Source organism: Opisthocomus hoazin, chromosome 10, assembly GCF_030867145.1.
Source record: "Opisthocomus hoazin isolate bOpiHoa1 chromosome 10, bOpiHoa1.hap1, whole genome shotgun sequence".
Lineage (NCBI taxonomy): Eukaryota > Metazoa > Chordata > Aves > Opisthocomiformes > Opisthocomidae > Opisthocomus > Opisthocomus hoazin.
The window spans coordinates 28,458,806-28,472,993 of record NC_134423.1 but is presented as its reverse complement, the minus strand read 5'-3'; the positions used below and the strand labels follow the sequence as shown (position 1 = coordinate 28,472,993).

Genomic DNA, 14,188 nt, shown 5'->3' with positions numbered 1-14,188 from the left:
AAAGCCCAGCTTAAGGGCAAAGCCCGGCTTGGGGAGCAAAGCCCCGCACCACTCCCACAGACCCCCTGCAGCCCTGCCGTCCTCGTCCTCCCCTCCAGTGGTGTGGGCCTGGACCAGCTCCGGCTCAGCCTGCTTTTCCACCACTGCGCCTGGGAACTCCGCTCCCCTGGAGGTGTTTGTTCAGTTTGCCATCCATCGGCTGCTGTTAATGTACCGTGGCTGGGCTTAAGTCAGCATAAAGCATCAAATACCTCTTTAGAACACCACTTTTAAGTTGAAGAGGCCACTGAAATCCCTCCAGTTTTGAGCTTGTGTCACAACTCGTAAAATCTTTGCACAACAGAAGAGCATCCCACCTCCCGGGCTTAACGCGCGGCAGGCGCGCCTGCAGCCAGCGCAGCCCTGTGCCCGATTCTCCTCTGCTTTGTTTTGCACCATATATGGGCTGGATGCAGAGGATGCCTTTCATTGACTGCGCTGGAACAGGCTCTGCACCAGCAGCTCAGCAAGGAGGCCGTGAAGCGTCGCACCCTGTATTATCTACCAAATTAGACAAAAAGACGGGGAGTGACTCATTTCAACCCTTTTCATCTCCCCAGGCGTTCTTTCTCTCCCTCTCTCTCTCTCAGACACACACACACATTTAAATTTCACTCAGTGCTGCAGCACTGGGAGTTTTGCAGAGATTTGCTGCTTTGCGTAAGGCAGCACAGCTCCCACCTCTGCATTTACTCCTCAGGACTGCTCCCTACCAATGCTCCTACGGGGACAGGAAGCTGGCACAAGCCCTGCAAAGCTGGGATCGGGGCACGGCTCTGCTGCACCAGCCTGCTCTGGGCACCCCCTTCTCCACTCTGTCCCACCCTTCCCGAAGCCTTCCACCTCAGCACCACGTCTCCCTGCTGTCAGAAAGGCCAAATTCTGGCTGCTGCTGTGCTCTCTGCTGAGTTAGTTTCCTTCTAGTCTCCATAAAGCCTCCAGGATTTGAGCCCAACCAGCACAGATAAATCATTGGCTTTGGCCTAAAAGTCAGCCAATTTAGCCTTGGCAGATTTGTTCCATCGGAGGTCACTGAGAAGCTGAGATTTACTAAAGACACTTGCTTTTTCTTGGCTTTGTGGTCAAAATCAAGTCCCTCGGTGACATTCTAACACCTGCTGTTCTTTTATGAGGGAAACCACTATACTTCTGGGAAGAGGTAAGTTCCTGTGGTTTACGAGGCTTTTTCTACCTCTGATGTCAGTGTTATCCTAAAAACCCCAAGTAAAGAGTGCGCTGACGACCAGCGTACCGCACAGAGCAACGTGCTGCGCGGGCAGGAGCAGGGCGGCTGGTTTAAACGAGCTTTCTGGGGCTCACTGTGGAGGTCCTGCCAGGCATCAAGCTAGCAGCTGCTTGTCTTTTCTTACTGACAATTTGACTAATTTTTTCTGCTGCCGTGTCCATAAATTTTTATGGTTTCATTGTTGAAAATACAGTAAGTACTGAACCTCTGCTTTTATCTCTTTTGAAAAAACACCATAAACCTCTCTCTAGAAGTTGGATAGCTTTCCAGGCAGGAGGACCTACTTCTCCATCAAAGTTCTTGTGTATGTTGATGTGTGCTAAACAGCCTGTAGCTTGGTGCTGGTCTTGCTGGACCTGCAAGACTGTTAGCAATCGGGCAAGGAATTTGTGGTCTAGGCCAGGGAATGCCTGAAATGGGCAAAGTTTGGGCAAACCATTTCTGAACCAGAACTTGAAGTTTTCTGAACTGGATTCAAACACTCAGTAGCCCATTGAGAATCCCTTGACTGATACAGGTATGTGGGGACCTGAAATGCGAATGAGTTGTTGGAGATGTTCTCCATGAAGACTTTAATGAGTTAATTTGTGCCTGCAGAAAGAAGGAAAGAAACGTGATGCATTCTGCCAATGATGGGCAAGTGAAAAACACCCAGAGACTTTTGCTGCCACAGTTATTTCTCTTGTTTTGTAGGAAGAAGTGTGGTGGAGCCATAGCTTTGTGCTGGCACTGCCACTGAAGGCGCCTGCAGGACAGCCCAGCAGAAGGGAAAGCGAATTCGCAGACCTTCGGCACAACCAAGAGAAGCAATGGCTTGGAGCATCCTTCTTCCCAAGGTCAATCCCCGGTGCCTGCATTAGGGGGTAAGCTGTGACGCACAGGCAACAGCAGCAAAGATCTGGGGAGGGAGAGGACAGGGGGAATTTACAATCTTCATTGCCACTTCAGTGACAGCAGAGGAAAATGGAGTCTCGGTGGTCTCTTCAGCTCCAGTGAAGGTCTCGTGCTTTTGAGCGGCTCGTTGTCAGCATCCTGCAAACTACGAAGTGTCACCCTGGTAACTCTTCATCCTGCCTCAGCACAGATTGTTCTGCACGCTCTCTCGTCTGTGGAGCTTAAAGGATGAAGCTGTCACTGGGGAAATGTTCTGATCCTGACATTCTTGAGATAGATTGACAAAAAGAAAACATAGTTTATTAAAGTGGTGCAAGATGTTGTGATTCCTATTGATGTGGGAGCTTCAAAACACGTGTCTGTTTACAGACAGTTCCTGCAATTAGATCGATGCAGGAATATTCCCCACGGTGGGTGGGGAAGGAGCACAAAGTGCAGTACTTCCCATCTTCACCTTTTGGCTTTCATGGCTATCCTCCAGTTGTAATAGAGACAATAAAGCAAACACCAACCATTTACTATTTTAATGAATGTCAGATACTTCCCCAAAACTGGGGAAAGCTGGACTTCCGCTCTCGGCATCTTCCTTGCTAGGCTCCACAAAGCTTGGAAACCCTCAAAAACTGGCTAAAATGTCTCCAGGGAGGGGATGTTTCTCCATGGGCTGGAACTGAGGATCCTCCCTCTGCTTCCAGACCAGCGGGATGCTGTGCCACTCCCGCAGTCCCGGCAGTGTCTCCACTGACTTCAGAGGGAGTTTCACAGTTTATGGATTTCTGCTGCAAGAGGGGCCTAAGAAGAGCAGTTTCCTACACACCATCCAGTCGTATTTGCATCCCTTTGGATAAACGTTTGCAGATATACAGCCTGAAAGCAAGAGTCTGTCTGCGGAGGCATTCGTGCTGTCCATACATGCCACAGCCCCTGAGAGTGAGCATCTTCCTTCTGTCACTTTTGGATGTCAGAAGCACGAGCAGTAACCTGGTTTTCTTTTCGAAAGGCCTTTGAAAACAGAAGCCTTATTTGACTTGGTGCAGAAGAACCTTTCTCAGAAACTCTCTCGAATATGTTTGTTTCAAAGAAGGCCGAGGTTCTGATGAAGGTGTTTTTGTTGCCTCTACCGAGGCGTTTTCTTCTTTTCTGCGAGCAGTTTCATCCCTTTTGGCTGCAGATTTTTTGAAGAGCACTTGCAGAAATGGTGTCCACCTCTAGATGGTGTGTTTTACTCAGAGGAACTTCACACCTGGGCCTTCACATAACCTTTTCACTCGTCTGAGGTTGCAAAGACTCTCCAACCAGACCACATACATTTTAGTATTTCCTTGTTTTCTTAACATGAGGATCTGGCCGCAGTGTAATGCAAAAATAATAAAAATATATTACCTAGATGCTTCAAAAAGGGGTGTTACATGGCACATTTGGTTGGACGTGTGAGGTGTCTACTCTGATAGCATTCCAAGTCTTCTGGGTTCATGCCTATGCTAACTAAGTTAAAACAGAATCTGTTTTTCCTAATGCAATGCCTCTGCTCTTGCACTTGAACGTAAAGAAAGAGGGAAGGAACAATGATGGGCAATACCACAAGGCTAAAATTGTGGTGGTGTTGCAATAACTAACTCTGTCCACAGTATTTCTATTTCTTTCTCTGGACAGCATAGAATGGAGCTATGAAGCTTTGGAGGAAAAAAAAAAAAGTATTTTAGCAAGCATGTAACATTCCCACAAACTTTTGAAGCTCTTTGAGAGCTGTAGGCTGCTTGGGCAGATGACTCCTGACTTTTAAGATGGTTTCTGTGGTGTATGCTGCCCAAAAGGCTAAAGGACTCTTTTCAAATATTAACTAATTAAAAATTAAAACTTTCCTGTGTGGCAGATTAAATGATCCTGACATGTCTTCATGTCCCAGGGCCCTTTCAGGATACCACAACTGCTCTAAATGCGTAGCAGACAGACAGACAACGAAGAAGGTTAGTATCAGACCTATGTCACGGAGGACGATCACACCTCCCTGCTGTCTGAATTCGGATCTCAGCAGGCACAACTCTTACGGCGATGGTGAGAGGACGGCAGGTAGAGATGTGCAATAACCAGGGAGCTACGCGTCACACTTTCACACGGCTGGGCTGGGCTGTACTATACACCTTGTAGAATTGCTCTGTGGAAATGTCTTGGAAGATTCGAAATCTGATCTGTCGTTGGGCCTGTGATTTTATTTTGTACCTGTTTTTTGATAGTCTGGAGGAAAACCTGTACAGGAGTATGCCCAAGAATAAGTGTCACAACTTCTGTTATTCTGTTTTAATTTTATAATACTTAATTCCCAAATAACCTTCAATACCCAGGAGTGTTAATAAGTGATATACCCTGGTTAACCAAATATCCGAGATATAATCTGTGACTTACTCAAAATAGAGTGGTTTCCTTCTTAATGTCAGCATTTACCTGCTTGAAGGAAGACCATGAGATAATTTAACCTCACATTTTTGTTTGTGTTAGAAATGAGGAGGACATAGAGAATTAATATCACTAGTTTAGGGCTAGGGGTAAGGGTCATTTCTGTTTTGGTTTTTGGGGTGGGGGTAGAAATGGAAAGAACATGTAGTTGTCTTCTCTGTTCTTGGGCATACGAGTTGTATGGTTAAATTAACTCAGAGCAGAAAAGACACCAACCTGCTTGCACTGTCCATCTGAAACCTACAGAAAGTAATCAAATAAAATAAATTACGAAAAATAAATCAGATCAAAAAATCTGCTGGGCTTTAATAAGCTTCATAACACAGGTAAGGAAATTGCTCGTGCTGACTTCAATGGGTCCAAGATTTTCTCCATGATTTCTAACCCGAAATTGCTGCTTTTAGAAGTTTAAAAAAAGCCCTTGTATGGAATCAACTTTTCTAGTGCATTATGAGTAATATCTGCTGCTTTTATTTTACATCTCAGTCTAGCCATAGAACTTCCTTGTAAATAAGGGTTATTTCCACTAAAAGGCTATTATGAAGTTGTCTTTGATGCTGAAGCTATAGTCTCTGTTCCCGAGCTAAAAGAACACTTTAGGATATAAGCAGCTTTGTTATGTCTGCTTAAATACCCTGTTTTCTCCAGGAGCAGCCTAGGGAGGAGCGAGGGCACAACCGGGGCTGCTTCGCTGCGGCATGCGACATTTCACGCTCCACCGGCAGGTCCCTGACAAAAGGCCACCGCACAGGAATTAGGCTTTCATGTGGTTATCACAGGGTGTTGCTAGAGGGTTTCATTTAGCTTTTTGCCAGGAGATTTTCCCTCCTGATTGCTGAGAGGCCTGTAAATGCCATCAGAGGTACCTCGCCTGCCGAGCCCCTCTCTGTCTTTGCTTGATATGACCGGGGCTGAGCAACCACGTAGTTACTGCTGGGTCCTGATTAATACCATGTTCTCCTTCATGGTTTTCAAATGCTGGAGGTGGGCACTGAGATTCATTCTTACAGCATTTGAGTTTTTTCTTTTTTCTGATTTATATCCTCCAGTTTTAGCATAGATGACAGACATTCCTTGCCACAACACAGGAGCCATCAGGAAAAGACAGCACTCAGAGCCTGCTCGGAGGACACCTCTGCTCATGCCCATGCCTTCTTGGCCTCCCAGCCTCCCACTCATTTTTGGTCTCCCACCTGCTCCCGTCCTACCTTGTTTTTTGGGCCTCCCTTTGGGGCCCCAACCCTTCCTGGCCTCCAACTATTTTTTGGCCTCCCACCCTTTCCAGCCTCCTGGCCTCCCACCCTTCTTTACCGGTCTCCCACCCCATCATCAAGCCTCTCACCCAGCACTGCCTCCAACCCCTTTTTCCGCCTCCCAACCCCTCCTACACTCCCACCTCCTTTTTAGCCTCCCTCACCCCCTTTTTGACCTGCCACCCCTTTTTTTGGCTGGCCACCGCTCTCCCAGCCTCCCATTCCTTCTCAGCCTCCCACCCTTTTTTGAACCTCCCACCTTTTTGGCCTCCCTCCCCTTCTTGGGCTTGTTTTCAGTCCACCACCCTTTTTTCTGCCTTCAACCCTGTTTTTGGCCTGGCAGACCCTTTTCAGCCCCTTTTCAGCCTCTCACCTCTTTTTAGCCTTCTACACTTCTGTGGCTCCTCAACCGCTCCTGGCCCCCCACCTGTGTTTCAGCCACCCCCACTGGGGTTTCCTGCAGGGCAGCACCGCAGCTGGGCTATTTGAGATTCTGGAAAACACACCTGAGAGGCTGTTGATCACATTTTTTAACAGCAGGTTGTTTGCAAGGAAACTGCTGAGAGCATTTGCACTCAGAATTTAATCAGGCCCGAAATATTCAGAGAAGCCTCAGCAACAGCGCTGCTCTTCTCGTCTGTCAGCCAGGCGTCTGTGCAGGCGAGCACGGGGAGAAGTGGTAGATCTGCTCACACAGATATGTTGCCTCTCATATTAACCTGATCATCTTGCATTCCTGTGTCCCCACAATCTTTTGGCCGTGGCTTAGCATCAGCTGTAATTGTTATTCAAGATTAAAAGCTTTCATGCTTTTGGGAGAGGGTGGTACCTCCCGTGGTGATGGTCCTGCCTCACCTGGGGTAGTGGCATGGGGCAAGGAGAGCCCAACAAGGGCAGCTTGCAAGGGCCAGGCTGGTCTCTCGTCCCCTCTTAGACTTAGTAGCTTGGGTTAAACCTTGAACACAGATGTTTTCAGCCCACGTGTTGATGCAACATCTTCTCCCCCAAATTCCCTGCACCCCATTCAGCCCTTTGTGTTCTGGCTGGGAACACACTGGCTGTTTTCACACAGAAGATGTTTCCAGTTTCTTCATGCACGAAGAAATGTATTTTCCAAGCCATGCAATTATTGTCAGCTTTCTAAAAAGCAGTGGTGGGACGGACCATCTCAGATCTATCCCAGTTTTATCTCAAACTTGTATAAAGTTCAAGCAATTAGTTTTGCAGGACAAATCCTGACGTTCCTTCTCCCATGCTCTTACCTATTTTGACAGTCAGCTAAGGAGATGAGTTTAATTAGTTATTCCAGCAATGCTGACCATTAACCTTGGGTCCACATTTAGGACAATATTTAATCACAAGCTTAAAAAGTCTCAAAATGAGTCATTGCTGTAAATGATCATCTGAGCCATTTGTCCCGCGCAAGACCCTGAGAGTTAACAACAGGAACATCTGCAAGATGGTTGTCGTGGCAATCAATTCCAAAATACAAATAACTCAATAATTTATAACAGACCCCCACCATTAAATTGTACTGTGCTATTTTTATTGATAGCAGTGCTTATTGTATGTGTTACGCTCATTTCTAATAATCTGTTTGTCCTTTTCATTTACTTGCTGGTGCTTGTCAGCTTTAGCTCTGGTTTGGTACTGGAAAGCCTTTGAAGCAGGCCGGATCTGCCATTTTAGTTATTATTCCAATTCACTGATGCAACAAATCGGAATTAGGAGCAAACATTTAGCCACATCAGAGTGATGAATTCTTGTCGCTCAGAGGAATCAATACATGCAATTATTTTGACTTCTCAGGTTTCAGAGGCCCAGTCCAAATTTTAGTTTTTGCCCTGGAACAATTTTCTCCCATATTAAGTCTGTCACAGAGAGAAAAGCCGCCTGGCCCTTACCTCACCTTTGTCATCACCTCTGAAGCCATGCCGAGCACGGTTACATTGAGAACCAAAATGATGACCACCCGGTTTCTGCTCTGGGATCTTTTATAACATCAGAGCTCTCAGCATCCCTCCGCCCCAGAGACCAGCCCCAGCTTTGTGGGTGAAGGCCGCAGTGTTGCAGTCGAAGAGTGCAGAACTGGAAACACAGAAACCTGGCCCTGCTCACGGCGGACGTGAGCACAAGCAGAGCAGTTGGCTCTGGACACACCACTAGGAAGGGAAGAGGCATGAAGATACTGTGATTTTTGCATGCCGGTGCAGTTGCTGTTACAGCCTGAGGGCATCTGCATCCTCAGTCACGCAGCAAAAGTGACTTGGGCAGGGAATGTGGTTCCTGTATTTCCCTGTGTTAGGGTTCCTGTCAGGTTTTCCTCGCTAGACAATGTCAAAATGAGACAGGCGTGGGGCGAAACCCCTCGAAGAAGCGTGTGAGGTGGTGCCAGAAGTTTCGCAGGTGACACCGTTGTTATTTCTGAGCGGGAGCGGAGGCGGTGTGGGGAAGGGCGTTGTGTTGTGCTGTCTCAGGGGAGCTGAGAAAACAAGGTCCTTAGGGATGCTGGGTGGCTTGGTGCTGGAGCAGAGCCGTGCGCTGTGCAGCACAAGGAAGGTTTTAAAGCTAAGCTGCATGCACAGCTCCTCAGCCTTTCCTGGACTTTCTTGTTCTTACAAATTAAGAAGCTTCATGCAAACCATCATTTCTCAGAGGAGTCGGACCAGGTGCTTGCTCAGGAGGGTTCAGTGATTTGGTTTTTAGACATCTTTGACCACAAAGAGAGAGTTGTACAAATACGTTCCTCAGCAGAAAGATCTTTACCTAGCCACACTTCCCGGTTTCCACCTCCCACCAGGCAAGAGCTGCGCTCCTGCTCCCGCGGCATTTCGGAGGGGTAGGCTGATCCCCACTGCTGTTAGCGGAGAGGGCTGCGCTTCAGTCCCCATGGAAACAATTTGGAGAGTTTTTGAGCTCGTGTAGCATTGCTGTGCTGTGTTTCGCCTTCCTTTTTGCTTCCATCAGGAGGGCTGCAAAGCTTTAATTCATTAAGGTTTGAGAAGCACTTTGAGGCCCTTGAAGAAGGTGCTACAGAGGAGCAAAGTGTTATTACCTCAGATTAACTGTTTCTGTTTTGCCTGGGAGTCACAGCTGCGAGTGTTCGCTGTGCTTGGTGGAAGCCGAAAGAAGGGAGCGAGGTCTTCTTGTGATGATGGCCTCCTGGAGAGCTCTTCTGCCAGCAAGACCGTGCTGCAGAAAAGTCACCTCGACACCGACGGGGAGTCTGAGCGAAACTTCTGCAACTGCAGTCAGACACTCTGGAAAGCTCAACGGCCTGCTTTACAGGGCCAAAATGTAGGGACTTCGTAAGAAGAAATGGCACCGCATGGTTCATGTGCTCCGGTGCGTACCTGGACTCAGCAGCCAGCAGAACGGACCAGGTGAGAGCTCACAGCACTTGGCACAGCAGGGGGAACGGGGGATCCACTGCCGCCCTGGATGTGAGGGTCACCCCCAAAAGCTCTGTTAGAAGATGCTATTACTGCTATTAAAATACCCAGCCACCTCAGGAGTGTATATCCACTTAATCCAGCTGCAATTCGGAGGCCGGTTTCTGCTCCTGCCTTCAGTGGTGTGAATGCAGAGTTCTCTGGTATAGCTTGGAGCAGATTGCACCCCGGTGCTGTGGCAGAGTAAGACCGCATACTTGTCTGTAATTCAGGAATGTAACATGCTATGGCCTAAGGGATTTTACATTTCTATTCCCTACCAAGTGTCTCGGCACCTTTCAGGTATCTGCTGCTCTCCAGCCCCACCTAAACTCCTGCTAAACCCATTTGCCCTTGGGAATCACTTTACAGCTCCAGGTACTGCTGCATCTATGGGCTGGGCTCCAGTTTCCCATCCCTCACTTCTCTATCTGCTCCCCTGTTTGGGAGATCCCATAGGGTGGGTCCCCTGCAAAATCATCTCCAGCTTCTGGACTCGTTGGCCTCCCCAGCTCTGGAAGAGGAGTCTGCAGCTGCTGACAAGGTTTCCTGAGGAGCCTGCCAATGGGTATTCTGTCTGGGCTGGCTTTTTCCTTCCTTCCTTCAATTCTGTTTTTTTTTTTTGGGGGGGGGGTGGTGGTTTTTAAAAATCATATTTTTCTTTTCTTTTCTCTTCTTTTCTTTTCTTTTCTTTTCTTTTCTTTTCTTTTCTTTTCTTTTCTTTTCTTTTCTTTTCTTTTCTTTTCTTTTCTTTTCTTTTCTTTTCTTTTCTTTTCTTTTCCTTTCCTTTCCTTTCCTTTCCTTTCCTTTCCTTTCCTTTCCTTTCCTTTCCTTTCCTTTCCTTTCCTTTCCTTTCCTTTCCTTTCCTTTCCTTTCCTTTTCTTTTCTTTTCTTTTCTTTTCTTTTCTTTTCTTTTCTCTGCATTTTTGCGGGACTTACAAGTAATAAATACAAGCTAAATCTGCACTGCCTGCCTTGTTGCGGGTACAGTGACCTGGGACCGCATTGTCCCATCTCTGCTCTTAGCTCCAGCAACAATTATGAAAGCCAGTTTTAAACTGTTTAACATTTAAAACTAATCTTTTTCCATAGATGCGTTCTCCAGTTTGGCGTGATCAGCTGAAAACTTACCACATCAAAAAACGAAAGGGTTGACTTCCATCTCGGTCAGGTCCTCACCTGCAAGGCTGCCCAAGCCCTGGGCAAGGGAGAGGTGATGGGACACAAGCAGGGTGGGTGCAGCCAGGTGGGGCCCTGTCTGTCTCAGCAGCCTTAGGTCAGCTTGAGCCCCCCCTGAGTGCACCCTCCCTTCGTCTTCCTCCTCCCTGGAGATGCCCTGTCCCCTCCCAGCCTCTCCCCTCGCTCCTCGGCAGCACGCACTGGGCTGCACCTTGTGCCCGTCTGGTCTCCGGTTCCCCTTCCCCCTTCTGTATGTCCTCTTGCTGCTGTTGCTGGGAGTCATTAATGCTCCATGGATATCAGGGAATGGAAAAAACCTAACCAAACGTCAGGTTGTGCTGCTCTGTACATTTTCCATAGTGACTCACAAGTCTGACCAGATAACTCCCCTTCCCTATCACTTAGTCACTCTCTCCCTCCCAGATAGGCCTGTCTGACTCCTCACTTTGCTCCCGCCTTGTTATTACTCTCTTTTCTTTGCCCTTCCCTTTCCAGCCCGTGCTCTACAGCAGAGCTTTGGGATGCGAAGTTCTCCCTCGCTGACCCGTCACACACAATGAGGAGCAGAGGAAAACACTGACTGCAGCAACTTTGCCTATGGAGAGACCATAAAGCAGAGCTGCGCGCTCACCCCGCCGCTTTCTCCACTTGGGCTATGCACAAATTATTTTGTCATTGTGGCGAAACAAATAAGGCTTCATTATCATTACCATCCTGATGGGAGTAAACAAGTTTATTTACACTTGAGCACTGCTGAAGAATAAAGTCATAGAGAAAAGTTCAGGGTAGGTGGCCTGTCTTTGTCATTAGGGACAGCTTTTACAAAATCACTGCCCGCTCGGCCAGACAGGCTGCTATTCAGGCAGACCCGAGTTAATGAAAGTACGGTGTGTGCTTGTTAAAAGGAGGACTACAACACTTGTAATCATGGGTGGTCACATTTTTATTTAATGATACGTATCTTTCCTTTCTCCAGCCTTTGCTTTTAACCCTTTGCCTCCCACTCGCCAGTCCGTATGCAATGACTGATTACGATTCACCAAGTCGAATCCGATACTGGGTCCACAACAAGCTAAACCCACTTAACAAGCTGGGTTTTTTTTTTAAATAATCTTTTCATTAACAGCCTTGAGATTCTGACGGAGCAAAAAGACCTCAAAGCACGAGGGGCCCCACATGTGTACTCACTGGAGCTAAAACCAGAAAAGGACAACTGCAAACAAACTTGCGGGAAGAAAGGGCTGCAAAACGGAATTGCTTCCTTTCTTTCAAGGCCTTCATGTGGCCCCAGTGATAAATCTGTTGGGAGAAGGATACTTCAAAGCCAGAGGTCGAACTCTGCTCTCACTCGTGTGACTCTCACAACTTGTGTCAATGGAGTTATACCCGGGCAGGAGGCTCAGACCCGCTGTTCTGCTCTCAGAAATGCAGTGAAAGCCAAAGCCAGCCACGACAGGGAAAAATGTCTATTTATCTATGACACGACCTTGCTGAAGTTCCAGGCACAATCGTGCTACACTAAAAAACCTGCCGACATCCCCCAACTTTCCTGCTATTTCTTATGACTAACCAGTCTGCAGTGCACACGCCTGGATTGTGGGGAAGTTCAAGCTCATATACATATTTTTTTTGCATCTGTTTGTGTATTAGAGAGCCACACGGAAGGATGTGCACACGCAAAGGCAGAATTCACAGTTGCTCACCCAATGTTTTTACCTGCCTGTTGCACGCTTTTACTTCTCTCTGTGGTCACGCACGGAAAGTTTTTCTGTCTGTCTGTCTACCAGCACCCCTCTCTCCCCACAGTCATTTTTGAACATCGCCATCACTTTTGACTGAGGAGCGGAGACGTGAAGACACTAAATTTCTCCAAGATTCAGAAAACCCACAGCTGTGTGAGAAGCTGATACTCCAGTACACATGAATTATCACCTGTCACTTAGGTATCTTATCCACAAACATTTTCCAGTGGTACTTAGGAATGTAAAAACCCAAATTACAAGCAGTTTGGGAAATGGGGAAGATTCCCTCCTTAGTTAGCCATTGCATCTGCTGGTCACCCCCATCCATTTAGGACAGGGAGAGCAAAATGCTTAAGGCAAAGCTTTGTGCAACCCAATTACTTAGCTGCAACCCATCTCTTTGGTTTTCTGCCAGGTCGGAGAAGACATCACCATGGCTCCTGCTCTGCTGTCACCTCGTGCTCTCCTCACCCAGGAGGGGCCAAAAACCTCCATCCCCACATGCCCACGCGAGGCCTGGGGCCGCACACGAGCAGGGAGAGCTGCCGCTGAGGCAGAGAGAGGAGAAGGAGCAGCACGAACGTGTCACTGCCTGCCCCGGTGCTCCCAGCGCTCTCTGGCCCTGTTTTAACCTCCATTTCAAGGTATATTTGTTATTCCAGAGGAAACAGCCCGTTGGCTCCGTGAGTTATGATAAGGGGGTGAATGATGGACTTTCAAACTCAGGGCAGCCTGAACCTCCGTGTATTACGGGTTCAGCAAGGAGAACTCCAGTAGCTAAAGGTATAATTCAGTACTGTTGTCAGAAGTCTGTGGGAATTAACTTCAGCAAAGCTCCCATAGCTCCTGGGGGAAGGCTGAGCAGGACCCAAGCCAAGAGACCACCGGAGACTGTTGGGAAGCTTGGCAACACCCGCAGGACGAGCTGCCCTCCAAGAGAAGTGACCAACAGCCTCCTTCCCTTATGCTGTGCAAGGAAACAGATGGAAATAGCTTTTATATTTTCCTTCAAAGCTAAATACATCCTAAAAAGCACAGAAGCACTGGTGGCGATTAGCATCACCGAGGGGTTTGGTGGGGTGGCGAGGTCATGCCTTTGGCCCCGCAGCTCCTGGCTGCCCTCCCGCTCCTCCTGGCTGAGCGCTGGGTGCCAAGGAGGTGCAGGGAACTGCAGGCAGCTGCTCTCAGCACACCTCATCCCCAATTTGCATGTACAAACCTGGGGTGTGAAGGCATGCATGTTAGTCATGGGGAAAGTCTGCATAAATAAGGAGAGCAGGTGAAGCACCGCAGCAGGAGGGTGAACGAAACCATTGCTGAGGCTGCAGGCGACAAAGCAAGCAGTGATGCCTCTGAAATAGAGAATACCAATATATTTCTTAAATAAATATGCTAAGATAATAGGCAATGCTGAAACAATGTGCATAACTAATACTTGTTTCTTGAAAATCATTAACCTCTCCAAGCTCTTTACACATGTTAGCAAGGAACCCGCGGAGCCCTGCTGCTCTGCCCTGCGGGAGGCAAACCGAGACGCAGAGAGTGAAGGATCCGGTTTCCAGATGATGGCCCCGAGTTTGGGAGCCCGGTATAAGCCCCTCTAAACCGAAGGGAATGATTTGAAAAAAGGAGGTGAGAATGGGAGGAGGTTTAACGCAGAGTGATAGGAACTGTGCCTCTGTACACACAGCAGGGATGAATTCAGGTGAAGAAAATTCAAAGTGAAGAGGTGAACCTCTCACCTTATTTACTGCTCCCTGCTCAGAGGCAGAAACAATCCCAAGCAGGCAACCAGGAACAGCTGAGGCCTCTCCTAAGCCCTGCAGTTACTAAAGGCATCTCTGGATGTTTTACTTCACCTTTGCCTCTTTCTCTCCTGTTTCCCCTCATTCACAAAAGACGAAGAGTCGTCACTGGTCGCGCGAGGGTTAACGAGTGAAATCTTGCACC

The 14,188-nt window shown here is 47.9% G+C and overlaps 1 long non-coding RNA gene across 1 annotated transcript in view; it reads left to right on the top strand.

Moving 5' to 3' along the window:
* Positions 1 to 2,222, top strand: part of LOC142362625 (uncharacterized) — a 52,563-nt gene extending 50,341 nt beyond the window's left edge. Inside the window, exon 3 of the long non-coding RNA XR_012765204.1 lies at positions 1,979 to 2,222. This is a non-coding gene — a long non-coding RNA (uncharacterized LOC142362625). The remainder of the gene's footprint in view (positions 1 to 1,978) is intronic.
* Positions 2,223 to 14,188: the final 11,966 nt, after the last annotated feature.